The 25,053-nt window shown below is 42.3% G+C and overlaps 24 non-coding genes across 24 annotated transcripts; 7 read left to right on the forward strand and 17 right to left on the reverse strand.

Moving 5' to 3' along the window:
* Nucleotides 1-1,145: 1,145 nt before the first annotated feature.
* On the reverse strand, nucleotides 1,146-1,217 carry TRNAT-UGU (transfer RNA threonine (anticodon UGU)). The gene has a single exon. It is a non-coding gene; the product is annotated as a tRNA-Thr (tRNA).
* A 589-nt stretch (nucleotides 1,218-1,806) lies between these two features.
* On the reverse strand, nucleotides 1,807-1,888 carry TRNAS-GCU (transfer RNA serine (anticodon GCU)). Its single transcript has one exon. It is a non-coding gene; the product is annotated as a tRNA-Ser (tRNA).
* A 289-nt stretch (nucleotides 1,889-2,177) lies between these two features.
* TRNAI-UAU (transfer RNA isoleucine (anticodon UAU)) lies at nucleotides 2,178-2,272 on the forward strand. The gene is made up of 2 exons: nucleotides 2,178-2,215; nucleotides 2,237-2,272. It is a non-coding gene; the product is annotated as a tRNA-Ile (tRNA).
* Nucleotides 2,273-8,968: 6,696 nt separating this feature from the next.
* On the reverse strand, nucleotides 8,969-9,050 carry TRNAS-GCU (transfer RNA serine (anticodon GCU)). Its single transcript has one exon. It is a non-coding gene; the product is annotated as a tRNA-Ser (tRNA).
* Nucleotides 9,051-10,603: 1,553 nt separating this feature from the next.
* On the reverse strand, nucleotides 10,604-10,675 carry TRNAT-UGU (transfer RNA threonine (anticodon UGU)). Its single transcript has one exon. It is a non-coding gene; the product is annotated as a tRNA-Thr (tRNA).
* Nucleotides 10,676-11,264: 589 nt separating this feature from the next.
* On the reverse strand, nucleotides 11,265-11,346 carry TRNAS-GCU (transfer RNA serine (anticodon GCU)). Its single transcript has one exon. It is a non-coding gene; the product is annotated as a tRNA-Ser (tRNA).
* A 289-nt stretch (nucleotides 11,347-11,635) lies between these two features.
* TRNAI-UAU (transfer RNA isoleucine (anticodon UAU)) lies at nucleotides 11,636-11,730 on the forward strand. Its single transcript has 2 exons — nucleotides 11,636-11,673; nucleotides 11,695-11,730. It is a non-coding gene; the product is annotated as a tRNA-Ile (tRNA).
* Nucleotides 11,731-12,874: 1,144 nt separating this feature from the next.
* TRNAT-UGU (transfer RNA threonine (anticodon UGU)) lies at nucleotides 12,875-12,946 on the reverse strand. Its single transcript has one exon. It is a non-coding gene; the product is annotated as a tRNA-Thr (tRNA).
* Nucleotides 12,947-13,535: 589 nt separating this feature from the next.
* Nucleotides 13,536-13,617, reverse strand: TRNAS-GCU (transfer RNA serine (anticodon GCU)). Its single transcript has one exon. It is a non-coding gene; the product is annotated as a tRNA-Ser (tRNA).
* Nucleotides 13,618-13,906: 289 nt separating this feature from the next.
* Nucleotides 13,907-14,001, forward strand: TRNAI-UAU (transfer RNA isoleucine (anticodon UAU)). The gene is made up of 2 exons: nucleotides 13,907-13,944; nucleotides 13,966-14,001. It is a non-coding gene; the product is annotated as a tRNA-Ile (tRNA).
* A 1,134-nt stretch (nucleotides 14,002-15,135) lies between these two features.
* On the reverse strand, nucleotides 15,136-15,207 carry TRNAT-UGU (transfer RNA threonine (anticodon UGU)). The gene has a single exon. It is a non-coding gene; the product is annotated as a tRNA-Thr (tRNA).
* Nucleotides 15,208-15,796: 589 nt separating this feature from the next.
* Nucleotides 15,797-15,878, reverse strand: TRNAS-GCU (transfer RNA serine (anticodon GCU)). Its single transcript has one exon. It is a non-coding gene; the product is annotated as a tRNA-Ser (tRNA).
* Nucleotides 15,879-16,167: 289 nt separating this feature from the next.
* On the forward strand, nucleotides 16,168-16,262 carry TRNAT-UGU (transfer RNA threonine (anticodon UGU)). Its single transcript has 2 exons — nucleotides 16,168-16,205; nucleotides 16,227-16,262. It is a non-coding gene; the product is annotated as a tRNA-Thr (tRNA).
* A 1,158-nt stretch (nucleotides 16,263-17,420) lies between these two features.
* Nucleotides 17,421-17,492, reverse strand: TRNAT-UGU (transfer RNA threonine (anticodon UGU)). Its single transcript has one exon. It is a non-coding gene; the product is annotated as a tRNA-Thr (tRNA).
* A 590-nt stretch (nucleotides 17,493-18,082) lies between these two features.
* TRNAS-GCU (transfer RNA serine (anticodon GCU)) lies at nucleotides 18,083-18,164 on the reverse strand. The gene has a single exon. It is a non-coding gene; the product is annotated as a tRNA-Ser (tRNA).
* Nucleotides 18,165-18,453: 289 nt separating this feature from the next.
* Nucleotides 18,454-18,548, forward strand: TRNAI-UAU (transfer RNA isoleucine (anticodon UAU)). The gene is made up of 2 exons: nucleotides 18,454-18,491; nucleotides 18,513-18,548. It is a non-coding gene; the product is annotated as a tRNA-Ile (tRNA).
* A 1,158-nt stretch (nucleotides 18,549-19,706) lies between these two features.
* Nucleotides 19,707-19,778, reverse strand: TRNAT-UGU (transfer RNA threonine (anticodon UGU)). The gene has a single exon. It is a non-coding gene; the product is annotated as a tRNA-Thr (tRNA).
* Nucleotides 19,779-20,367: 589 nt separating this feature from the next.
* On the reverse strand, nucleotides 20,368-20,449 carry TRNAS-GCU (transfer RNA serine (anticodon GCU)). Its single transcript has one exon. It is a non-coding gene; the product is annotated as a tRNA-Ser (tRNA).
* A 289-nt stretch (nucleotides 20,450-20,738) lies between these two features.
* On the forward strand, nucleotides 20,739-20,833 carry TRNAI-UAU (transfer RNA isoleucine (anticodon UAU)). Its single transcript has 2 exons — nucleotides 20,739-20,776; nucleotides 20,798-20,833. It is a non-coding gene; the product is annotated as a tRNA-Ile (tRNA).
* A 1,134-nt stretch (nucleotides 20,834-21,967) lies between these two features.
* On the reverse strand, nucleotides 21,968-22,039 carry TRNAT-UGU (transfer RNA threonine (anticodon UGU)). The gene has a single exon. It is a non-coding gene; the product is annotated as a tRNA-Thr (tRNA).
* Nucleotides 22,040-22,628: 589 nt separating this feature from the next.
* Nucleotides 22,629-22,710, reverse strand: TRNAS-GCU (transfer RNA serine (anticodon GCU)). The gene has a single exon. It is a non-coding gene; the product is annotated as a tRNA-Ser (tRNA).
* A 289-nt stretch (nucleotides 22,711-22,999) lies between these two features.
* On the forward strand, nucleotides 23,000-23,094 carry TRNAI-UAU (transfer RNA isoleucine (anticodon UAU)). The gene is made up of 2 exons: nucleotides 23,000-23,037; nucleotides 23,059-23,094. It is a non-coding gene; the product is annotated as a tRNA-Ile (tRNA).
* Nucleotides 23,095-24,252: 1,158 nt separating this feature from the next.
* TRNAT-UGU (transfer RNA threonine (anticodon UGU)) lies at nucleotides 24,253-24,324 on the reverse strand. The gene has a single exon. It is a non-coding gene; the product is annotated as a tRNA-Thr (tRNA).
* A 590-nt stretch (nucleotides 24,325-24,914) lies between these two features.
* Nucleotides 24,915-24,996, reverse strand: TRNAS-GCU (transfer RNA serine (anticodon GCU)). Its single transcript has one exon. It is a non-coding gene; the product is annotated as a tRNA-Ser (tRNA).
* Between the last annotated feature and the right edge of the window lie 57 nt (nucleotides 24,997-25,053).

Consider the following 25,053-nt stretch of genomic DNA (forward strand, 5'->3'; position numbering starts at 1 on the left):
TCACTAAAAGTAAAGATTAGACTCAGAATAAAGACAGCTCTTGCTAGAGAGTCTTATTTTCTTTTCAGGATCTGCGTGTCTGACTCCTCCAGGTGCCAAATATCACATATCCTATGCGATGCTCCTTATAAACATTCAATGATGTACCATCTTGCATAGCATGCAAACACCACATCAGTGCATTTAAAAATACTTTTGTAGAATAATAAATATGATGAATACATTGTTGTCACGGGATAACCATAAACTGAGGAGCTGCAAACAGTGCTGTGTCAGCTACATACAATAAAATTTAACTCAAAGAAATATCAAAAGAAGAGCATCATCATATTAAAGTTTCTAGTCAACATAAGAGTTGCACCATAGCAGCTTATGGTGCTTTCTGCTCAGATTGTGCCTCCAATCCCACATTGACTTTTTTAGTTCTTTGCAATTTAAAAAACAATTTCTGCTCAAAGCTAGCTTTTCAAAACCATTCAACCTATTACATTTATTTCTCTAACCTGTGAATGTGGTCCATGTTCTCTTTTCCTCATTCCCATCATGATACTACCTTTCCGGAAACAAAGTTCACTTCTTTATCCAGCCCACCCATCCAAGGTCACCAAATCTATTAAGCAATTCTGCTTTTTCTCACATTCTCTCCATGTACAAGATACCTTGTATCAATTGAATGGACAGCAGGAGAGGTGAATATTTATGGTTAGTGGGGGTGGGGTTTTGAAGATTAACCTCATTTGACTAAGAGCCGGGGTATCTGGGAGAAAAAGTATTTTAAGGGGGATGAAGTTCATATCTCCTTGGTGAAATTTCTAGAGCCTTATTTCATCCTTTCTGTGGATGCAGACTCAGTCGGAACAGACGTCCTAGTCCTCGCTCTGCCTTTCAAAGGAACTTTAAATATGCATGGCTTATTTGGCTTTGCCCGGCAGGGCTTGCCCGGCGGGGTGAGAATGGCGTTTGTCAGGCGTTCGTCAGGTGATCGGAAGGGGTGAGGCAATAGTTTATGGTTCAATGGTTTTCATGAAGTCTTCTTGATAAGATGAAAGCAGGAAAGGGAAGCTTGTCAATAAGCAAACTTAAGACAAGGTGTGACTCCTAGAAAGAATGACTCAAAAACAACATACAGAAACACACATATAAAAAGGCGCTGATGAGGCTTGAACTCATGACCCCTGGTTTACAAGACCAGTGCTCTGCCACTGAGCTACAAGGCCGGTCTGCCTGCAGTTTGTAAATCGCAACATGTATTCTTACTGCGGTATGTAGATATCTATGATTTTGAGACTCTGTATGGAAATGCAGTTGCATTTGAATGTCTACATGCGTGCACAAATCGAAGAGCAAGCTTAAGACACTTTTCTTGAAAGTAGGAAAAACTCCATTTTGATTTGAGAACATAAGAGTATTCACATTTATGACCATACTGAAAGCTCTACTGAGTATGTCCGCAATCAGTGACAGATAGAGAACTCACTTATTAGAAGTGATATGTCTCTGTGGGGCAGACACATGTAAACACTCATACACTTGAGACGGCTGAAACTTTAGGAGTAAGAAATGCTTTCTTATCAGTCTATCTATCCAAACTGGTTGGAAGGCCAGGAGTGAGGAATAGGAAATCCTCTGGACACTTCATGATAGATCTAATTTCAATTAAGCACAAAATACTTCCCTTTATTTGACATAAATGCCATAATGGAATAGTCAGTTGGGCCCTTCTAGTGGATTATGGCAGTGTCTTGAAAGAGAGTGTAATTGTACTACGAGACATGCTCACCTTCAAAAGAGTGTCTGATGGCTTTCCGACGAAGGTGGGATTCAAACCCACGCGTGCAGAGCACAATGGATTAGCAGTTCATCGCCTTAACCACTCAGCCACCTCGTCTGCCTTAGGAGCCTATATTTCATTTTTGGTGAAATTCTAACTATGTGCTAATTAAAAATAAGCATAAGTTTATCCTAGACTGTGTCAGAACGGCAAATGTATGGGGTGTTCAATAGACAGAGCACACGATATAGCAGAATTATCAAATCTATTCCATTTGGACTGTATTTTTAATAGTCATGATAACATGCTAGCATGTGAGTCGATCTTGCACAGTGAATAATGGAGCAGTGCAGTATCTACTTGGTTAGCACTAGATGGCTCAAATGGGGAGAAATGAAAACAGTGAGCTCCAGTGGTGCAATCGGTTAGCGCGCGGTACTTATACAGCAGTACTTGCACTGAGCCATGCCGAGGTCGTGAGTTCGAGCCTCACCTGGAGCAGATGATTGGTTTTCATAAACCATTTCACTAAAAGTAAAGATTAGACTCAGAATAAAGACGGCTCTTGCTAGAGAGTCTTAACTTCTTTTCAGGATCTGCGTGTCCGACTCCTCCAGGTGCCAAATATCACATATCCTATGCGATGCTCCTTATAAACATTCAATGATGTACCATCTTGCATAGCATGCAAACACCACATCAGTGCATTTAAAAATACTTTTGTAGAATAATAAATATGATGAATACATTGTTGTCACGGGATAACCATAAACAGAGGAGCTGCAAACAGTGCTGTGTCAGCTACATACAATAAAATTTAACTCAAAGAAATATCAAAAGAAGAGCATCATCATATTAAAGTTTCTAGTCAACATAAGAGTTGCACCATAGCAGCTTATGGTGCTTTCTGCTCAGATTGTGCCTCCAATCCCACATTGACTTTTTTAGTTCTTTGCAATTTAAAAAACAATTTCTGCTCAAAGTTAGCTTTTCAAAACCATTCAACCTATTACATTTATTTCTCTAACCTGTGAATGTGGTCCATGTTCTCTTTTCCTCATTCCCATCATGATACTCCCTTTCCGGAAACCAAGTTCACTTCTTTATCGAGCCCACCCATCCAAGGTCACCAAATCTATGAAGCAATTCTGCTTTTTCTCACATTCTCTCCATGTACAAGATACCTTGTATCAATTGAATGGACAGCAGGAGAGGTGAATATTTATGGTTAGTGGGGGTGGGGTTTTGAAGATTAACCTCATTTGACTAAGAGCCGGGGTATCTGGGAGAAAAAGTATTTTAAGGGGGATGAAGTTCATATCTCCTTGGTGAAATTTCTAGAGCCTTATTTCATCCTTTCTGTGGATGCAGACTCAGTCGGAACAGACGTCCTAGTCCTCGCTCTGCCTTTCAAAGGAACTTTAAATATGCATGGCTTATTTGGCTTTGCCCGGCGGGGCTTGCCCGGCGGGGTGAGAATGGCGTTTGTCAGGCGTTCGTCAGGCGATCGGAAGGGGTGAAGCAATAGTTTATGGTTCAATGGTTTTCATGAAGTCTTCTTGATAAGATGAAAGCAGGAAAGGGAAGCTTGTCAATAAGCAAACTTAAGACAAGGTGTGACTCCTAGAAAGAATGACTTGAAAACAACATACAGAAACACACATATAAAAAGGCCCTGATGAGGCTTGAACTCATGACCCCTGGTTTACAAGACCAGTGCGTAGTAAAGAGCCACTACATTTAAGGGTTTCCAAGTACAAGTTTATTCTGTCATAGGTAACAGGTGCTCCCAGCTTGGCGGCAGACTCTCACACTTGAACATTCTAACACGCACTCCCGAGGGCAGAGTGGGCTGTACCAAGGAGGGAGAGGGGAGAGGGGTGGGTGAAGGGAAGGGAGAGGTTACAACACACCTTCCCCCTTAAGGAGAAAAGAAAAATGAGAGTATGCGAAAGGAGGGGGAACGAGGAGGCGAGAGATAGGAGGAGAGGTGGCATGGAGGCAGGGAAGAAAAGAGGGGGAGAAAAGAGAAAGGAAAATAGAAGCTGAATCAACGGAAACATTAAATCACAAACAGAGAAGCAATCAGTTAACCTCAGTGAAGGAAAAATGTAAGCTGTAACCAAGAAACATTAAACAACAGACTATGGTGCCATCTCGTTAACCTCAGTATAGGACTGACAATGGATGGCATTGAGCAATGGGTTCCTTTGGTCAGCTGGGTCCCGCACAGAGTCCTGACCTTACTCGCAGAGGCTGAACATCCTTATTTTACAAATGGATGTTGACGGTTGTGCAGATCCTTAGGGGTCCTCTTTTACCTCCTCGCCGTTGAACTTCTGTAACTGCGGGGTAGGTCTAGTGACGTAGGCACCAGGCAGGAAAGGGTGCCACCTAACTTTCCTCCTAGGATCCTCTTGGCGTGAACAAGTTTACAGTACTTCCAACTTGAAGTTGAGAACTCCTCTATCAGTCTTTCCATCCCCCTCAAGGAGGAGGATCTTGGCGGCAACGCTGTTTCCTCCCTTGGACAGTATCTGGGGCCCGGACACCCCCCGCTTGTTCCCTCTGACAAGATAAGTCTCTCTCTCACTGTCATCCCCGGTGACTGGTCTGGTCCCTCTACTACTCTCCTTTCCTTGGCCGTAAGCAGAGTCCTGACCATTAACGAACTCCATTTCAAAGAACTCCGAAACTTTAGCATCAGTCTCTGCTGTCCCCAGTCCGTCATCCTGCTCGTTTCCTTGACTCTCCTGGCTGAACTCAGAGGTGCTTCCTGGGTCATGACTCTCCTGCATACTACACAAATTATCAAGAGGGCCCTTCTTCCCTGACAGGCCTCTCATTGGGGAACCTTTTAGTATTTTCTGCATTTCCCTACTCTCATACTCCCTCTTACCACTGTAAGGCCTTTGAAAGAATTTGGCTCGATTCTCACTCTTATCCTCAAACGAACTTAAGCCTACTTGTCTTTTCTTTCTAACATATTTCGCATATTCTACCCTTATTCTAGTCCTGAACTCAGCTGATGGGGTACTTTTCCTCTTCTCCCTGTGATTAAAGTGTTCACTCTTACATTTAATTTTTTCTCGCTCCTTAGTTGCACTGGTTGTGCGCTCTCCCTCACTCTCGAACTCTCCGTTTTTCGCACCTTCCTCACCACTGCCTTTTCTCTCGCATTTCTTTTGTAATTCTCTTTCGTCCACCCAACCTTGGCAAGTTTCTAGTTTTTTCCTTGGATTGTCCTTTGCTACATCCTTTCCCCATACTTTATTGCTTGCCGCATCTTGCAAGACCTCCAAACCCTTAGACATTGACGTGCGAGCGATCCGTGTTTCACCCTTAGTTGCATCCGTGCAACTGATCAGTGCCGGATCATCTTTGAGTCCTTCTCTTTCTCCCATAAAAGTTATTCTCAATTTCTTTTGATCCATCCACCCTAGCATGGTGGGTCCTCCTTCAGCTGTATATCTATTACTAGTTGTCTTACTTCTCTTGTACATTAATTCCATGACTATGTATACTTTCACTTTAATGTCTTCCCCTGTGTACGTTTTCAGGCATGTGTTGGCCTCCTTCAATTTGTTTCCACATTTTTTTACACATTTGTTATTCCACTCCCTCAGGGTTACCAGACTATTAAGAGGCCCAGATTCGGAGCTTCTTTCTGTCGTTACTTCCTCTATGAAGATGGTACACACCGGGTTCAATCCGCTCACCTCAACTCCCTCTTTGGTATCCATTCCTTCCTTGTACACTTCATCTTTTATTTCTTTAATACACTAGGCTTGTGTATGATGTGCCTTCAACACCTTCAACATGTTCTCATAAATATTTCGGGCAGTACCTTTCATGTCCACCTTTTCCCTTTCGTGGTGCTTTTTCATTTCTCCCGTTCCCAGACACTTAAAATAATTTTTCCACCTTTTCCTCTGGTGTGAGAGGTGCTTGTTCTTCCTCAAAAACTGATGTATAATCCTCCAAATCTTCTTTCCACTCACTCCATTACCTCCTTAACGACTCAGAGTGAGAAAAATCACCCATTTATATTGTTTTCCCTCTTTTATTTTTCTCCCTGATATTCTAGTGAGTGGTGCTATGGTGTTTTGTCACCAACAAGATGGCCAATCGGTGGCTCCTAGTACCAGAGGTTTGTTCCCTCAAGCCATGGGGTTAATGAACAGACGGTCTGATTTTCTGCTTTACCTTAAATGCACTAAAGGTGTCTTCTAAACACTCCTGTATGCTAATGGTCAAAGTACCCTGGTCACAGATCAACTGAGAATGCAAAGCTCTCCCACGACGTGCTTCCTCAACGTCTTTACCGAGCACTATACTGCGGTTCACTGCACTCCCTGCTCCACCGAGATATCCTCACGCAGTTTCAACGCGTTGCCTCAGAACGATTTCTAGCTCGGAACCAGAGGTTAGCCCCTCCCTCTGTTCCTCCTGAATCTCCTCACGCGGCTTCAACTCGCTGCCTCCGTTCCGTTTTCTGCGTGGCAACCAGGGTTAAAATCCTTTCCTGATCCTTCCAGACATTTCAAACGGCAGGATGCCGCGGGGCTACAGGGGTACCCTCCTTCCCTGTTCCTCTCAGATATCACCAATGACTCAGTATGCTGCCTCAGTTAGTTTTGACTCACGGGAACTAGTGTTCACTGCACCCTCTGTTCCCTCTGTTCCTCTTGGATCTCCTCACACTGCTTCAATTCGCATTTTCAGTTCTATTTGCCACAGGGCCACAGGTGTTACACACCTTCTCTGATCCTCTCAGATATTCCGGACGGCTCAATGTGCTGCCTCAGTTCGTTTTCACTCACAGGAACTAGGGTTCGCTACACCCTCTGTTCTCTCTGTTCCTCTTGGATCTCCTCACACTGCTTCAATTCGCATTTTCAGTTCTATTTGCCACAGGGCCACAGGTGTTACACACCTTCTCTGATCCTCTCAGATATTTCAAACGGCTCAATGTGCTGCCTCAGTTGGTTTTCACTCACGGGAACTAGGGTTCGCTGCACCCTCTGTTCCCTCTGTTCCTCTTTAATCTCCTCACACTGCTTCAATTCGCATTTTCAGTTCCGTTTATCCCGGGACCACAGGGATTACACACCTTCCCTGATCCCCTCAGATATCACAAATGACTCAATCGGCTGCCACTGTTAACTTTCTCTCACAGGAATTAGGGTTCGCTACACCCCTGTACCTCGGGTGTGTCCTCACACCTATCACACGCTGTCACCAATTCCTTTCAATAATCACTTCACACTGGGTTCCGCTGTACACTCCTCCCAGTGTTTCCACTGCTGTCACTCACCCTTGTCTCGTGTGTCGCACGCTCCGCCTCGGATAAATCTACTTCACAGAAAGAGAAATGCGACTATTTCCTTGCTCTGCACCCTTTCTGCTCCCACAGCTTCCACGGCTCACCTCTTAGCCTGGTACGAATCCCTCAGGTGCTGACCAGTCTTGATTCCTTGCGCCTTCACCTCTGGGCTGCGGAGTCCTCTGTCTATTTCTCGCTTGCAGAACAGGAACTTCCTGTAGTCGACCTTGCGGTTCCTTAACGCAAGAGCACTGTTCCTTTCTCTCCCAATTGTGTACTGCCTCTCCCTCCGTGAAAGGCAAACCCCACACGATGCCGTATCTAAACTTTTACAGGGGAGATTTATTCCGCTGACATTTTTTTTTTTCTCTTGAGAATAAAAAGATTCTCCGCTCAGCCTTGGCTCCCGGTCGGTAACCAGTCTGGGTGAAGCCTGCCCCCTTTAGTCACCGGGACGGCTTGGTCAGAGAGCACTGCTACATTCGGAATCCGTTTTCGACCCCTCAGACATCGCAGGCAAACTATGCCTGCACAGCGCTGCCCCCAGCAGTCCCGCTCCACACCAATAGCAGACGAGCCTCCTCACTTGCTCCACTTCAGCATCAGCTTTCACTGTTGTGGGAAATCCGTGTTCCGCTGCCGGACCATTCATTCACCGTCACTTCACACCCAGCTGTCCCGACTCTTCTTACGCTGGTTCCCGCTATGCTGCTTCCTCCACCGCGGAATGCTCCCAGGGAGCACTGGTTACCAGATCCACAGACGTATGTCAGACCTCAATTGAGGAAGGAACATTCCTCTGCTCCACACGGCACCCTCTCACCTTCACCGAGGCTTCACACCCGACTTCCTTTTCTTTCTGTAGTCGAGAATTTCACGTCCCCCCACGGGAACACCTCGATGATACAGCCTGGGTTACCGGTTTGTCTGTTGTCCTGTGATCTTCAATATCAACTGGTGAGTACTTCATTTAAATTCAAAATTCCGCACAAGCATCAACTTTTCCAGGGGGGAAAGCGCCCAACTGACCCTGGCTCAGCTCCTCGTCCTCGTCGCCAAGAAATGTAGTAAAGAGCCACTACATTTAAGGGTTTCCAAGTACAAGTTTATTCTGTCATAGGTAACAGGTGCTCCCAGCTTGGCGGCAGACTCTCACACTTGAACATTCTAACACGCACTCCCGAGGGCAGAGTGGGCTGTACCAAGGAGGGAGAGGGGAGAGGGGTGGGTGAAGGGAAGGGAGAGGTTACAACACAGTGCTCTGCCACTGAGCTACAAGGCCGGTCTGCCTGCAGTTTGTAAATCGCAACATGTATTCTTACTGCGGTATGTAGATATCTATGATTTTGAGACTCTGTATGGAAATGCAGTTGCATTTGAATGTCTACATGCGTGCACAAATCGAAGAGCAAGCTTAAGACACTTTTCTTGAAAGTAGGAAAAACTCCATTTTGATTTGAGAACACAAGAGTATTCACATTTATGACCATACTGAAAGCTCTACTGAGTATGTCCGCAATCAGTGACAGATAGAGAACTCACTTATTAGAAGTGATCTGTCTCTGTGGGGCAGACACATGTAAACACTCATACACTTGAGACGGCTGAAACTTTAGGAGTAAGAAATGCTTTCTTATCAGTCTATCTATCCAAACTGGTTGGAAGGCCAGGAGTGAGGAATAGGCAATCCTCTGGACACTTCATGAAAGATCTAATTTCAATTAAGCACAAAATACTTCCCTTTATTTGACATAAATGCCATAATGGAATAGTCAGTTGGGCCCTTCTAGTGGATTATGCCAGTGTCTTGAAAGAGAGTTTAATTGTACTACGAGACATGCTCACCTTCAAAAGAGTGTCTGATGGCTTTCCGACGAAGGTGGGATTCGAACCCACGCGTGCAGAGCACAATGGATTAGCAGTCCATCGCCTTAACCACTCGGCCACCTCGTCTGCCTTAGGGGCCTATATTTCATTTTTGGAGAAATTCTAACTATGTGCTAATTAAAAATAAGCATAAGTTTATCCTAGACTGTGTCAGAACGGCAAATGTATGGGGTGTTCAATAGACAGAGCACACGATATAGCAGAATTATCAAATCTATTCCATTTGGAATGTATTTTTAATAGTCATGATAACATGCTAGCATGCGAGTCGATCTTGCACAGTGAATAATGGAGCAGTGCAGTATCTACTTGGTTAGCACTAGATGGCTCAAATGGGGAGAAATGAAAACAGTGAGCTCCACTGGGGCAATCGGTTAGCGCGCGGTACTTATACAGCAGTACTTGCACTGAGCCATGCCGAGGTTGTGAGTTCGAGCCTCACCTGGAGCAGCTGATTGGTTTTCATAAACCATTTCACTAAAAGTAAAGATTAGACTCAGAATAAAGACGGCTCTTGCTAGAGAGTCTTAACTTCTTTTCAGGATCTGCGTGTCCGACTCCTCCGGGTGCCAAATATCACATATCCTATGCGATGCTCCTTATAAACATTCAATGATGTACCATCTTGCATAGCATGCAAACACCACATCAGTGCATTTAAAAATACTTTTGTAGAATAATAAATATGATGAATACATTGTTGTCACGGGATAACCATAAACTGAGGAGCTGCAAACAGTGCTGTGTCAGCTACATACAATAAAATTTAACTCAAAGAAATATCAAAAGAAGAGCATCATCATATTAAAGTTTATAGTCAACATAAGAGTTGCACCATAGCAGCTTATGGTGCTTTCTGCTCAGATTGTGCCTCCAATCCCACATTGACTTTTTTAGTCTTTGCAATTTTAAAAAACAATTCCTGCTCAAAGCTAGCTTTTCAAAACCATTCAACCTATTACATTTATTTCTCTAACCTGTGAATGTAGTCCATGTTCTCTTTTCCTCATTCCCATCATGATACTCCCTTTCCGGAAACCAAGTTCACTTCTTTATCGAGCCCACCCATCCAAGGTCACCAAATCTATGAAGCAATTCTGCTTTTTCTCACATTCTCTCCATGTACAAGATACCTTGTATCAATTGAATGGACAGCAGGAGAGGTGACTATTTATGGTTAGTGGGGGTGGGGTTTTGAAGATTAACCTCATTTGACTAAGAGCCGGGGTATCTGGGAGAAAAAGTATTTTAAGGGGGATGAAGTTCATATCTCCTTGGTGAAATTTCTAGAGCCTTATTTCATCCTTTCTGTGGATGCAGAATCAGTCGGAACAGACGTCCTAGTCCTCGCTCTGCCTTTCAAAGGAACTTTAAATATGCATGGCTTATTTGGCTTTGCCCGGCGGGGCTTGCCCGGCGGGGTGAGAATGGCGTTTGTCAGGCGTTCGTCAGGCGATCGGAAGGGGTGAGGCAATAGTTTATGGTTCAATGGTTTTCATGAAGTCTTCTTGATAAGATGAAAGCAGGAAAGGGAAGCTTGTCAATAAGCAAACTTAAGACAAGGTGTGACTCCTAGAAAGAATGACTTGAAAACAACATATAGAAACACACATATAAAAAGGCCCTGATGAGGCTTGAACTCATGACCCCTGGTTTACAAGACCAGTGCTCTGCCACTGAGCTACAAGGCCGGTCTGCCTGCAGTTTGTAAATCGCAACATGTATTCTTACTGCGGTATGTAGATATCTATGATTTTGAGACTCTGTATGGAAATGCAGTTGCATTTGAATGTCTACATGCGTGCACAAATCGAATAGCATGCTTAAGACACTTTTCTTGAAAGTAGGAAAAACTCCATTTTGATTTGAGAACATAAGAGTATTCACATTTATGACCATACTGAAAGCTCTACTGAGTATGTCCGCAATCAGTGACAGATAGAGAACTCACTTATTAGAAGTGATCTGTCTCTATGGGGCAGACACATGTAAACACTCAGACACTTGAGACAGCTGAAACTTTAGGAGTAAGAAATGCTTTCTTATCAGTCTATCTATCCAAACTGGTTGGAAGGCCAGGAGTGAGGAATAGGCAATCCTCTGGACACTTCATGAAAGATCTAATTTCAATTAAGCACAAAATACTTCCCTTTATTTGACATAAATGCCATAATGGAATAGTCAGTTGGGCCCTTCTAGTGGATTAAGGCAGTGTCTTGAAAGAGAGTGTAATTGTACTACGAGACATGCTCACCTTCAAAAGAGTGTCTGATGGCTTTCCGACGAAGGTGGGATTCGAACCCACACGTGCAGAGCACAATGGATTAGCAGTCCATCGCCTTAACCACTCGGCCACCTCGTCTGCCTTAGGGGCCTATATTTCATTTTTGGAGAAATTCTAACTATGTGCTAATTAAAAATAAGCATAAGTTTATCCTAGACTGTGTCAGAACGGCAAATGTATGGGGTGTTCAATAGACAGAGCACACGATATAGCAGAATTATCAAATCTATTCCATTTGGACTGTATTTTTAATAGTCATGATAAAATGCTAGCATGTGAGCCGATCTTGCACAGTGAATAATGGAGCAGTGCAGTATCTACTTGGTTAGCACTAGATGGCTCAAATGGGGAGAAATGAAAACAGTGAGCTCCAGTGGCGCAATCGGTTAGCACGCGGTACTTATACAGCAGTACTTGCACTGAGCCATGCCGAGGTTGTGAGTTCGAGCTTCACCTGGAGCAGCTGATTGGTTTTCATAAACCATTTCACTAAAAGTAAAGATTAGACTCAGAATAAAGACGGCTCTTGCTAGAGAGTCTTAACTTCTTTTCAGGATCTACGTGTCCGACTCCTCCAGGTGCCAAATATCACATATCCTATGCGATGCTCCTTATAAACATTCAATGATGTACCATCTTGCATAGCATGCAAACACCACATCAGTGCATTTAAAAATACTTTTGTAGAATAATAAATATGATGAATACATTGTTGTCACGGGATAACCATAAACTGAGGAGCTGCAAACAGTGCTGTGTCAGCTACATACAATAAAATTTAACTCAAAGAAATATCAAAAGAAGAGCATCATCATATTAAAGTTTCTAGTCAACATAAGAGTTGCACCATAGCAGCTTATGGTGCTTTCTGCTCAGATTGTGCCTCCAATCCCACATTGACTTTTTTAGTCTTTGCAATTTTAAAAAACAATTCCTGCTCAAAGCTAGCTTTTCAAAACCATTCAACCTATTACATTTATTTCTCTAACCTGTGAATGTGGTCCATGTTCTCTTTTCCTCATTCCCATCATGATACTCCCTTTCCGGAAACCAAGTTCACTTCTTTATCCAGCCCACCCATCCAAGGTCACCAAATCTATGAAGCAATTCTGCTTTTTCTCACATTCCCTCCATGTACAAGATACCTTGTATCAATTGAATGGACAGCAGGAGAGGTGAATATTTATGGTTAGTGGGGGTGGGGTTTTGAAGATTAACCTCATTTGACTAAGAGCCGGGGTATCTGGGAGAAAAAGTATTTTAAGGGGGATTAAGTTCATATCTCCTTGGTGAAATTTCTAGAGCCTTATTTCATCCTTTCTGTGGATGCAGACTCAGTCGGAACAGACGTCCTAGTCCTCGCTCTGCCTTTCAAAGGAACTTTAAATATGCATGGCTTATTTGGCTTTGCCCGGCGGGGTGAGAATGGCATTTGTCAGGCGTTCGGAAGGGGTGAGGCAATAGTTTATGGTTCAATGGTTTTCATGAAGTCTTCTTGATAAGATGAAAGATGGAAAGGGAAGCTTGTCAATAAGCAAACTTAAGACAAGGTGTGACTCCTAGCAAGAATGACTTGAAAACAACATACAGAAACACACATATAAAAAGGCCCTGATGAGGCTTGAACTCATGACCCCTGGTTTACAAGACCAGTGCTCTGCCACTGAGCTACAAGGCCGGTCTGCCTGCAGTTTGTAAATCACAACATGTATTTTTACTGCGGTATGAAGATATCTATGATTTTGAGACTCTGTATGGAAATGCAGTTGCATTTGAATGTCTACATGCGTGCACAAATCGAAGAGCATGCTTAAGACACTTTTCTTGAAAGTAGGAAAAACTCCATTTTGATTTGAGAACATAAGAGTATTCACATTTATGACCATACTGAAAGCTCTACTGAGTATGTCCGCAATCAGTGACAGATAGAGAACTCACTTATTAGAAGTGATCTGTCTCTGTGGGGCAGACACATGTAAACACTCATACACTTGAGACGGCTGAAACTTTAGGAGTAAGAAATGCTTTCTTATCAGTCTATCTATCCAAACTGGTTGGAAGGCCAGGAGTGAGGAATAGGCAATCCTCTGGACACTTCATGAAAGATCTAATTTCAATTAGGCACAAAATACTTCCCTTTATTTGACATAAATGCCATAATGGAATAGTCAGTTGGGCCCTTCTAGTGGATTATGGCAGTGTCTTGAAAGAGAGTGTAATTGTACTACGAGACATGCTCACCTTCAAAAGAGTGTCTGATGGCTTTCCGACGAAGGTGGAATTCGAACCCACGCGTGCAGAGCACAATGGATTAGCAGTCCATCGCCTTAACCACTCGGCCACCTCGTCTGCCTTAGGGGCCTATATTTCATTTTTGGAGAAATTCTAACTATGTGCTAATTAAAAATAAGCATAAGTTTATCCTAGACTGTGTCAGAACGGCAAATGTATGGGGTGTTCAATAGACAGAGCACACGATATAGCAGAATTATCAAATCTATTCCATTTGGACTGTATTTTTAATAGTCATGATAAAATGCTAGCATGTGAGCCGATCTTGCACAGTGAATAATGGAGCAGTGCAGTATCTACTTGGTTAGCACTAGATGGCTCAAATGGGGAGGAATGAAAACAGTGAGCTCCAGTGGTGCAATCGGTTAGCGCGCGGTACTTATACAGCAGTACTTGCACTGAGCCATGCCGAGGTTGTGAGTTCGAGCCTCACCTGGAGCAGCTGATTGGTTTTCATAAACCATTTCACTAAAAGTAAAGATTAGACTCAGAATAAAGACGGCTCTTGCTAGAGAGTCTTAACTTCTTTTCAGGATCTGCGTGTCCGACTCCTCCAGGTGCCAAATATCACATATCCTATGCGATGCTCCTTATAAACATTCAATGATGTACCATCTTGCATAGCATGCAAACACCACATCAGTGCATTTAAAAATACTTTTGTAGAATAATAAATATGATGAATACATTGTTGTCACGGGATAACCATAAACTGAGGAGCTGCAAACAGTGCTGTGTCAGCTACATACAATAAAATTTAACTCAAAGAAATATCAAAAGAAGAGCATCATCATATTAAAGTTTCTAGTCAACATAAGAGTTGCACCATAGCAGCTTATGGTGCTTTCTGCTCAGATTGTGCCTCCAATCCCACATTGACTTTTTTAGTCTTTGCAATTTTAAAAAACAATTCCTGCTCAAAGCTAGCTTTTCAAAACCATTCAACCTATTACATTTATTTCTCTAACCTGTGAATGTGGTCCATGTTCTCTTTTCCTCATTCCCATCATGATACTCCCTTTCCGGAAACCAAGTTCACTTCTTTATCCAGCCCACCCATCCAAGGTCACCAAATCTATGAAGCAATTCTGCTTTTTCTCACATTCTCTCCATGTACAAGATACCTTGTATCAATTGAATGGACAGCAGGAGAGGTGAATATTTATGGTTAGTGGGGGTGGGGTTTTGAAGATTAACCTCATTTGACTAAGAGCCGGGGTATCTGGGAGAAAAAGTATTTTAAGGGGGATTAAGTTCATATCTCCTTGGTGAAATTTCTAGAGCCTTATTTCATCCTTTCTGTGGATGCAGACTCAGTCGGAACAGACGTCCTAGTCCTCGCTCTGCCTTTCAAAGGAACTTTAAATATGCATGGCTTATTTGGCTTTGCCCGGCAGGCGTTCGTCAGGCGATCGGAAGGGGTGAGGCAATAGTTTATGGTTCAATGGTTTTCATGAAGTCTTCTTGATAAGATGAAAGATGGAAAGGGAAGCTTGTCAATAAGCAAACTTAAGACAAGGTGTGACTCCTAGCAAGAATGACTTGAAAACAACATACAGAAACACACATATAAAAAGGCCCTGATGAGGCTTGAACTCATGACCCCTGCTTTACAAGACCAGTGCTCTGCCACTGAGCTACAAGGCCGGTCTGCCTGCAGTTTGTAAATCGCAACATGTATTCTTACTGCGGTATGAAGATATCTATGATTTTGAGACTCTGTATGGAAATGCAGTTGCATTTGAATGTCTACATGCGTGCACAAATCGAAGAGCATGCTTAAGACACTTTTCTTGAAAGTAGGAAAAACTCCATTTTGATTTGAGAACATAAGAGTATTCACATTTATGACCATACTGAAAGCTCTACTGAGTATGTCCGCAATCAGTGACAGATAGAGAACTCACTTATTAGAAGTGATCTGTCTCTATGGGGCAGACACATGTAAACACTCAGACACTTGAGACGGCTGAAACTTTAGGAGTAAGAAATGCTTTCTTATCAGTCTATCTATCCAAACTGGTTGGAAGGCCAGGAGTGAGGAATAGGCAATCCTCTGGACACTTCATGAAAGATCTAATTTCAATTAAGCACAAAATACTTCCCTTTATTTGACATAAATGCCATAATGGAATAGTCAGTTGGGCCCTTCTAGTGGATTATGGCAGTGTCTTGAAAGAGAGTGTAATTGTACTACGAGACATGCTCACCTTCAAAAGAGTGTCTGATGGCTTTCCGACGAAGGTGGGATTCGAACCCACGCGTGCAGAGCACAATGGATTAGCAGTCCATCGCCTTAACCACTCGGCCACCTCGTCTGCCTTAGGGGCCTATATTTCATTTTTGGAGAAATTCTAACTATGTGCTAATTAAAAATAAGCATAAGTTTATCCTAGACTGTGTCAGAACGGCAAATGTATGGGGTGTTCAATAGACAGAGCACACGATATAGCAGAATTATCAAATCTATTCCATTTGGCCTGTATTTTTAATAGTCATGATAACATGCTAGCATGTGAGTCGATCTTGCACAGTGAATAATGGAGCAGTGCAGTATCTACTTGGTTAGCACTAGATGGCTCAAATGGGGAGGAATGAAAACAGTGAGCTCCAGTGGCGCAATCGGTTAGCACGCGGTACTTGTACAGCAGTACTTGCACTGAGCCATGCCGAGGTTGTGAGTTCGAGCTTCACCTGGAGCAGCTGATTGGTTTTCATAAACCATTTCACTAAAAGTAAAGATTAGACTCAGAATAAAGACGGCTCTTGCTAGAGAGTCTTAACTTCTTTTCAGGATCTGCGTGTCCGACTCCTCCAGGTGCCAAATATCACATATCCTATGCGATGGTCCTTATAAACATTCAATGATGTACCATCTTGCATAGCATGCAAACACCACATCAGTGCATTTAAAAATACTTTTGTAGAATAATAAATATGATGAATACATTGTTGTCACGGGATAACCATAAACTGAGGAGCTGCAAACAGTGCTGTGTCAGCTACATACAATAAAATTTAACTCAAAGAAATATCAAAAGAAGAGCATCATCATATTAAAGTTTCTAGTCAACATAAGAGTTGCACCATAGCAGCTTATGGTGCTTTCTGCTCAGATTGTGCCTCCAATCCCACATTGACTTTTTTAGTCTTTGCAATTTTAAAAAACAATTCCTGCTCAAAGCTAGCTTTTCAAAACCATTCAACCTATTACATTTATTTCTCTAACCTGTGAATGTGGTCCATGTTCTCTTTTCCTCATTCCCATCATGATACTCCCTTTCCGGAAACCAAGTTCACTTCTTTATCCAGCCCACCCATCCAAGGTCACCAAATCTATGAAGCAATTCTGCTTTTTCTCACATTCTCTCCATGTACAAGATACCTTGTATCAATTGAATGGACAGCAGGAGAGGTGAATATTTTTGGTTAGTGGGGGTGGGGTTTTGAAGATTAACCTCATTTGACTAAGAGCCGGGGTATCTGGGAGAAAAAGTATTTTAAGGGGGATTAAGTTCATATCTCCTTGGTGAAATTTCTAGAGCCTTATTTCATCCTTTCTGTGGATGCAGACTCAGTCGGAACAGACGTCCTAGTCCTCGCTCTGCCTTTCAAAGGAACTTTAAATATGCATGGCTTATTTGGCTTTGCCCGGCAGGGCTTGCCCGGCGGGGTGAGAATGGCGTTTGTCAGGCGTTCGGAAGGGGTGAGGCAATAGTTTATGGTTCAATGGTTTTCATGAAGTCTTCTTGATAAGATGAAAGATGGAAAGGGAAGCTTGTCAATAAGCAAACTTAAGACAAGGTGTGACTCCTAGCAAGAATGACTTGAAAACAACATACAGAAACACACATATAAAAAGGCCCTGATGAGGCTTGAACTCATGACCCCTGGTTTACAAGACCAGTGCTCTGCCACTGAGCTACAAGGCCGGTCTGCCTGCAGTTTGTAAATCACAACATGTATTTTTACTGCGGTATGAAGATATCTATGATTTTGAGACTCTGTATGGAAATGCAGTTGCATTTGAATGTCTACATGCGTGCACAAATCGAAGAGCATGCTTAAGACACTTTTCTTGAAAGTAGGAAAAACTCCATTTTGATTTGAGAACATAAGAGTATTCACATTTATGACCATACTGAAAGCTCTACTGAGTATGTCCGCAATCAGTGACAGATAGAGAACTCACTTATTAGAAGTGATCTGTCTCTGTGGGGCAGACACATGTAAACACTCAGACACTTGAGACGGTGGAAAACTTTAGGAGTAAGAAATGCTTTCTTATCAGTCTATCTATCCAAACTGGTTGGAAGGCCAGGAGTGAGGAATAGGCAATCCTCTGGACACTTCATGAAAGATCTAATTTCAATTAAGCACAAAATACTTCCCTTTATTTGACATAAATGCCATAATGGAATAGTCAGTTGGGCCCTTCTAGTGGATTATGGCAGTGTCTTGAAAGAGAGTGTAATTGTACTACGAGACATGCTCACCTTCAAAAGAGTGTCTGATGGCTTTCCGACGAAGGTGGGATTCAAACCCACGCGTGCAGAGCACAATGGATTAGCAGTCCATCGCCTTAACCACTCGGCCACCTCGTCTGCCTTATGGGCCTATATTTCATTTTTGGAGAAATTCTAACTATGTGCTAATTAAAAATAAGCATAAGTTTATCCTAGACTGTGTCAGAACGGCAAATGTATGGGGTGTTCAATAGACAGAGCACACGATATAGCAGAATTATCAAATCTATTCCATTTGGACTGTATTTTTAATAGTCATGATAAAATGCTAGCATGTGAGCCGATCTTGCACAGTGAATAATGGAGCAGTGCAGTATCTACTTGGTTAGCACTAGATGGCTCAAATGGGGAGGAATGAATACAGTGAGCTCCAGTGGCGCAATCGGTTAGCGCGCGGTACTTATACAGCAGTACTTGCACTGAGCCATGCCGAGGTTGTGAGTTCGAGCCTCACCTGGAGCAGCTGATTGGTTTTCATAAACCATTTCACTAAAAGTAAAGATTAGACTCAGAATAAAGACGGCTCTTGCTAGAGAGTCTTAACTTCTTTTCAGGATCTGCGTGTCCGACTCCTCCAGGTGCCAAATATCACATATCCTATGCGATGCTCCTTATAAACATTCAATGATGTACCATCTTGCATAGCATGCAAACACCACATCAGTGCATTTAAAAATACTTTTGTAGAATAATAAATATGATGAATACATTGTTGTCACGGGATAACCATAAACTGAGGAGCTGCAAACAGTGCTGTGTCAGCTACATACAATAAAATTTAACTCAAAGAAATATCAAAAGAAGAGCATCATCATATTAAAGTTTCTAGTCAACATAAGAGTTGCACCATAGCAGCTTATGGTGCTTTCTGCTCAGATTGTGCCTCCAATCCCACATTGACTTTTTTAGTCTTTGCAATTTTAAAAAACAATTCCTGCTCAAAGCTAGCTTTTCAAAACCATTCAACCTATTACATTTATTTCTCTAACCTGTGAATGTGGTCCATGTTCTCTTTTCCTCATTCCCATCATGATACTCCCTTTCCGGAAACCAAGTTCACTTCTTTATCCAGCCCACCCATCCAAGGTCACCAAATCTATGAAGCAATTCTGCTTTTTCTCACATTCTCTCCATGTACAAGATACCTTGTATCAATTGAATGGACAGCAGGAGAGGTGAATATTTATGGTTAGTGGGGGTGGGGTTTTGAAGATTAACCTCATTTGACTAAGAGCCGGGGTATCTGGGAGAAAAAGTATTTTAAGGGGGATTAAGTTCATATCTCCTTGGTGAAATTTCTAGAGCCTTATTTCATCCTTTCTGTGGATGCAGACTCAGTCGGAACAGACGTCCTAGTCCTCGCTCTGCCTTTCAAAGGAACTTTAAATATGCATGGCTTATTTGGCTTTGCCCGGCAGGGCTTGCCCGGCGGGGTGAGAATGGCGTTTGTCAGGCGTTCGGAAGGGGTGAGGCAATAGTTTATGGTTCAATGGTTTTCATGAAGTCTTCTTGATAAGATGAAAGATGGAAAGGGAAGCTTGTCAATAAGCAAACTTAAGACAAGGTGTGACTCCTAGCAAGAATGACTTGAAAACAACATACAGAAACACACATATAAAAAGGCCCTGATGAGGCTTGAACTCATGACCCCTGGTTTACAAGACCAGTGCTCTGCCACTGAGCTACAAGGCCGGTCTGCCTGCAGTTTGTAAATCACAACATGTATTTTTACTGCGGTATGAAGATATCTATGATTTTGAGACTCTGTATGGAAATGCAGTTGCATTTGAATGTCTACATGCGTGCACAAATCGAAGAGCATGCTTAAGACACTTTTCTTGAAAGTAGGAAAAACTCCATTTTGATTTGAGAACATAAGAGTATTCACATTTATGACCATACTGAAAGCTCTACTGAGTATGTCCGCAATCAGTGACAGATAGAGAACTCACTTATTAGAAGTGATCTGTCTCTGTGGGGCAGACACATGTAAACACTCAGACACTTGAGACGGCTGAAACTTTAGGAGTAAGAAATGCTTTCTTATCAGTCTATCTATCCAAACTGGTTGGAAGGCCAGGAGTGAGGAATAGGCAATCCTCTGGACACTTCATGAAAGATCTAATTTCAATTAAGCACAAAATACTTCCCTTTATTTGACATAAATGCCATAATGGAATAGTCAGTTGGGCCCTTCTAGTGGATTATGGCAGTGTCTTGAAAGAGAGTGTAATTGTACTACGAGACATGCTCACCTTCAAAAGAGTGTCTGATGGCTTTCCGACGAAGGTGGGATTCGAACCCACGCGTGCAGAGCACAATGGATTAGCAGTCCATCGCCTTAACCACTCGGCCACCTCGTCTGCCTTAGGGGCCTATATTTCATTTTTGGAGAAATTCTAACTATGTGCTAATTAAAAATAAGCATAAGTTTATCCTAGACTGTGTCAGAACGGCAAATGTATGGGGTGTTCAATAGACAGAGCACACGATATAGCAGAATTATCAAATCTATTCCATTTGGACTGTATTTTTAATAGTCATGATAAAATGCTAGCATGTGAGCCGATCTTGCACAGTGAATAATGGAGCAGTGCAGTATCTACTTGGTTAGCACTAGATGGCTCAAATGGGGAGGAATGAAAACAGTGAGCTCCAGTGGTGCAATCGGTTAGCGCGCGGTACTTATACAGCAGTACTTGCACTGAGCCATGCCGAGGTTGTGAGTTCGAGCCTCACCTGGAGCAGCTGATTGGTTTTCATAAACCATTTCACTAAAAGTAAAGATTAGACTCAGAATAAAGACGGCTCTTGCTAGAGAGTCTTAACTTCTTTTCAGGATCTGCGTGTCCGACTCCTCCAGGTGCCAAATATCACATATCCTATGCGATGCTCCTTATAAACATTCAATGATGTACCATCTTGCATAGCATGCAAACACCACATCAGTGCATTTAAAAATACTTTTGTAGAATAATAAATATGATGAATACATTGTTGTCACGGGATAACCATAAACTGAGGAGCTGCAAACAGTGCTGTGTCAGCTACATACAATAAAATTTAACTCAAAGAAATATCAAAAGAAGAGCATCATCATATTAAAGTTTCTAGTCAACATAAGAGTTGCACCATAGCAGCTTATGGTGCTTTCTGCTCAGATTGTGCCTCCAATCCCACATTGACTTTTTTAGTCTTTGCAATTTTAAAAAACAATTCCTGCTCAAAGCTAGCTTTTCAAAACCATTCAACCTATTACATTTATTTCTCTAACCTGTGAATGTGGTCCATGTTCTCTTTTCCTCATTCCCATCATGATACTCCCTTTCCGGAAACCAAGTTCACTTCTTTATCCAGCCCACCCATCCAAGGTCACCAAATCTATGAAGCAATTCTGCTTTTTCTCACATTCTCTCCATGTACAAGATACCTTGTATCAATTGAATGGACAGCAGGAGAGGTGAATATTTATGGTTAGTGGGGGTGGGGTTTTGAAGATTAACCTCATTTGACTAAGAGCCGGGGTATCTGGGAGAAAAAGTATTTTAAGGGGGATGAAGTTCATATCTCCTTGGTGAAATTTCTAGAGCCTTATTTCATCCTTTCTGTGGATGCAGACTCAGTCGGAACAGACGTCCTAGTCCTCGCTCTGCCTTTCAAAGGAACTTTAAATATGCATGGCTTATTTGGCTTTGCCCGGCAGGCGTTCGTCAGGCGATCGGAAGGGGTGAGGCAATAGTTTATGGTTCAATGGTTTTCATGAAGTCTTCTTGATAAGATGAAAGATGGAAAGGGAAGCTTGTCAATAAGCAAACTTAAGACAAGGTGTGACTCCTAGCAAGAATGACTTGAAAACAACATACAGAAACACACATATAAAAAGGCCCTGATGAGGCTTGAACTCATGACCCCTGCTTTACAAGACCAGTGCTCTGCCACTGAGCTACAAGGCCGGTCTGCCTGCAGTTTGTAAATCGCAACATGTATTCTTACTGCGGTATGAAGATATCTATGATTTTGAGACTCTGTATGGAAATGCAGTTGCATTTGAATGTCTACATGCGTGCACAAATCGAAGAGCATGCTTAAGACACTTTTCTTGAAAGTAGGAAAAACTCCATTTTGATTTGAGAACATAAGAGTATTCACATTTATGACCATACTGAAAGCTCTACTGAGTATGTCCGCAATCAGTGACAGATAGAGAACTCACTTATTAGAAGTGATCTGTCTCTATGGGGCAGACACATGTAAACACTCAGACACTTGAGACGGCTGAAACTTTAGGAGTAAGAAATGCTTTCTTATCAGTCTATCTATCCAAACTGGTTGGAAGGCCAGGAGTGAGGAATAGGCAATCCTCTGGACACTTCATGAAAGATCTAATTTCAATTAAGCACAAAATACTTCCCTTTATTTGACATAAATGCCATAATGGAATAGTCAGTTGGGCCCTTCTAGTGGATTATGGCAGTGTCTTGAAAGAGAGTGTAATTGTACTACGAGACATGCTCACCTTCAAAAGAGTTTCTGATGGCTTTCCGACGAAGGTGGGATTCGAACCCACGCGTGCAGAGCACAATGGATTAGCAGTCCATCGCCTTAACCACTCGGCCACCTCGTCTGCCTTAGGGGCCTATATTTCATTTTTGGAGAAATTCTAACTATGTGCTAAATAAAAATAAGCATAAGTTTATCCTAGACTGTGTCAGAACGGCAAATGTATGGGGTGTTCAATAGACAGAGCACACGATATAGCAGAATTATCAAATCTATTCCATTTGGACTGTATTTTTAATAGTCATGATAACATGCTAGCATGTGAGTCGATCTTGCACAGTGAATAATGGAGCAGTGCAGTATCTACTTGGTTAGCACTAGATGGCTCAAATGATGAGGAATGAAAACAGTGAGCTCCAGTGGCGCAATCGGTTAGCACGCGGTACTTATACAGCAGTACTTGCACTGAGCCATGCCGAGGTTGTGAGTTCGAGCTTCACCTGGAGCAGCTGATTGGTTTTCATAAACCATTTCACTAAAAGTAAAGATTAGACTCAGAATAAAGACGGCTCTTGCTAGAGAGTCTTAACTTCTTTTCAGGATCTGCGTGTCCGACTCCTCCAGGTGCCAAATATCACATATCCTATGCGATGCTCCTTATAAACATTCAATGATGTACCATCTTGCATAGCATGCAAACACCACATCAGTGCATTTAAAAATACTTTTGTAGAATAATAAATATGATGAATACATTGTTGTCACGGGATAACCATAAACTGAGGAGCTGCAAACAGTGCTGTGTCAGCTACATACAATAAAATTTAACTCAAAGAAATATCAAAAGAAGAGCATCATCATATTAAAGTTTCTAGTCAACATAAGAGTTGCACCATAGCATCTTATGGTGCTTTCTGCTCAGATTGTGCCTCCAATCCCACATTGACTTTTTTAGTCTTTGCAATTTTAAAAAACAATTCCTGCTCAAAGCTAGCTTTTCAAAACCATTCAACCTATTACATTTATTTCTCTAACCTGTGAATGTGGTCCATGTTCTCTTTTCCTCATTCCCATCATGATACTCCCTTTCCGGAAACCAAGTTCACTTCTTTATCCAGCCCACCCATCCAAGGTCACCAAATCTATGAAGCAATTCTGCTTTTTCTCACATTCTCTCCATGTACAAGATACCTTGTATCAATTGAATGGACAGCAGGAGAGGTGAATATTTTTGGTTAGTGGGGGTGGGGTTTTGAAGATTAACCTCATTTGACTAAGAGCCGGGGTATCTGGGAGAAAAAGTATTTTAAGGGGGATTAAGTTCATATCTCCTTGGTGAAATTTCTAGAGCCTTATTTCATCCTTTCTGTGGATGCAGACTCAGTCGGAACAGACGTCCTAGTCCTCGCTCTGCCTTTCAAAGGAACTTTAAATATGCATGGCTTATTTGGCTTTGCCCGGCAGGGCTTGCCCGGCGGGGTGAGAATGGCGTTTGTCAGGCGTTCGGAAGGGGTGAGGCAATAGTTTATGGTTCAATGGTTTTCATGAAGTCTTCTTGATAAGATGAAAGATGGAAAGGGAAGCTTGTCAATAAGCAAACTTAAGACAAGGTGTGACTCCTAGCAAGAATGACTTGAAAACAACATACAGAAACACACATATAAAAAGGCCCTGATGAGGCTTGAACTCATGACCCCTGGTTTACAAGACCAGTGCTCTGCCACTGAGCTACAAGGCCGGTCTGCCTGCAGTTTGTAAATCACAACATGTATTTTTACTGCGGTATGAAGATATCTATGATTTTGAGACTCTGTATGGAAATGCAGTTGCATTTGAATGTCTACATGCGTGCACAAATTGAAGAGCATGCTTAAGACACTTTTCTTGAAAGTAGGAAAAACTCCATTTTGATTTGAGAACATAAGAGTATTCACATTTATGACCATACTGAAAGCTCTACTGAGTATGTCCGCAATCAGTGACAGATAGAGAACTCACTTATTAGAAGTGATCTGTCTCTGTGGGGCAGACACATGTAAACACTCAGACACTTGAGACGGTGGAAAACTTTAGGAGTAAGAAATGCTTTCTTATCAGTCTATCTATCCAAACTGGTTGGAAGGCCAGGAGTGAGGAATAGGCAATCCTCTGGACACTTCATGAAAGATCTAATTTCAATTAAGCACAAAATACTTCCCTTTATTTGACATAAATGCCATAATGGAATAGTCAGTTGGGCCCTTCTAGTGGATTATGGCAGTGTCTTGAAAGAGAGTGTAATTGTACTACGAGACATGCTCACCTTCAAAAGAGTGTCTGATGGCTTTCCGACAAAGGTGGGATTCAAACCCACGCGTGCAGAGCACAATGGATTAGCAGTCCATCGCCTTAACCACTCGGCCACCTCGTCTGCCTTAGGGGCCTATATTTCATTTTTGGAGAAATTCTAACTATGTGCCAATTAAAA

This window comes from Lissotriton vulgaris, unplaced genomic scaffold (assembly GCF_964263255.1).
Source record: "Lissotriton vulgaris unplaced genomic scaffold, aLisVul1.2 SCAFFOLD_1673, whole genome shotgun sequence".
Taxonomy (NCBI): domain Eukaryota; kingdom Metazoa; phylum Chordata; class Amphibia; order Caudata; family Salamandridae; genus Lissotriton; species Lissotriton vulgaris.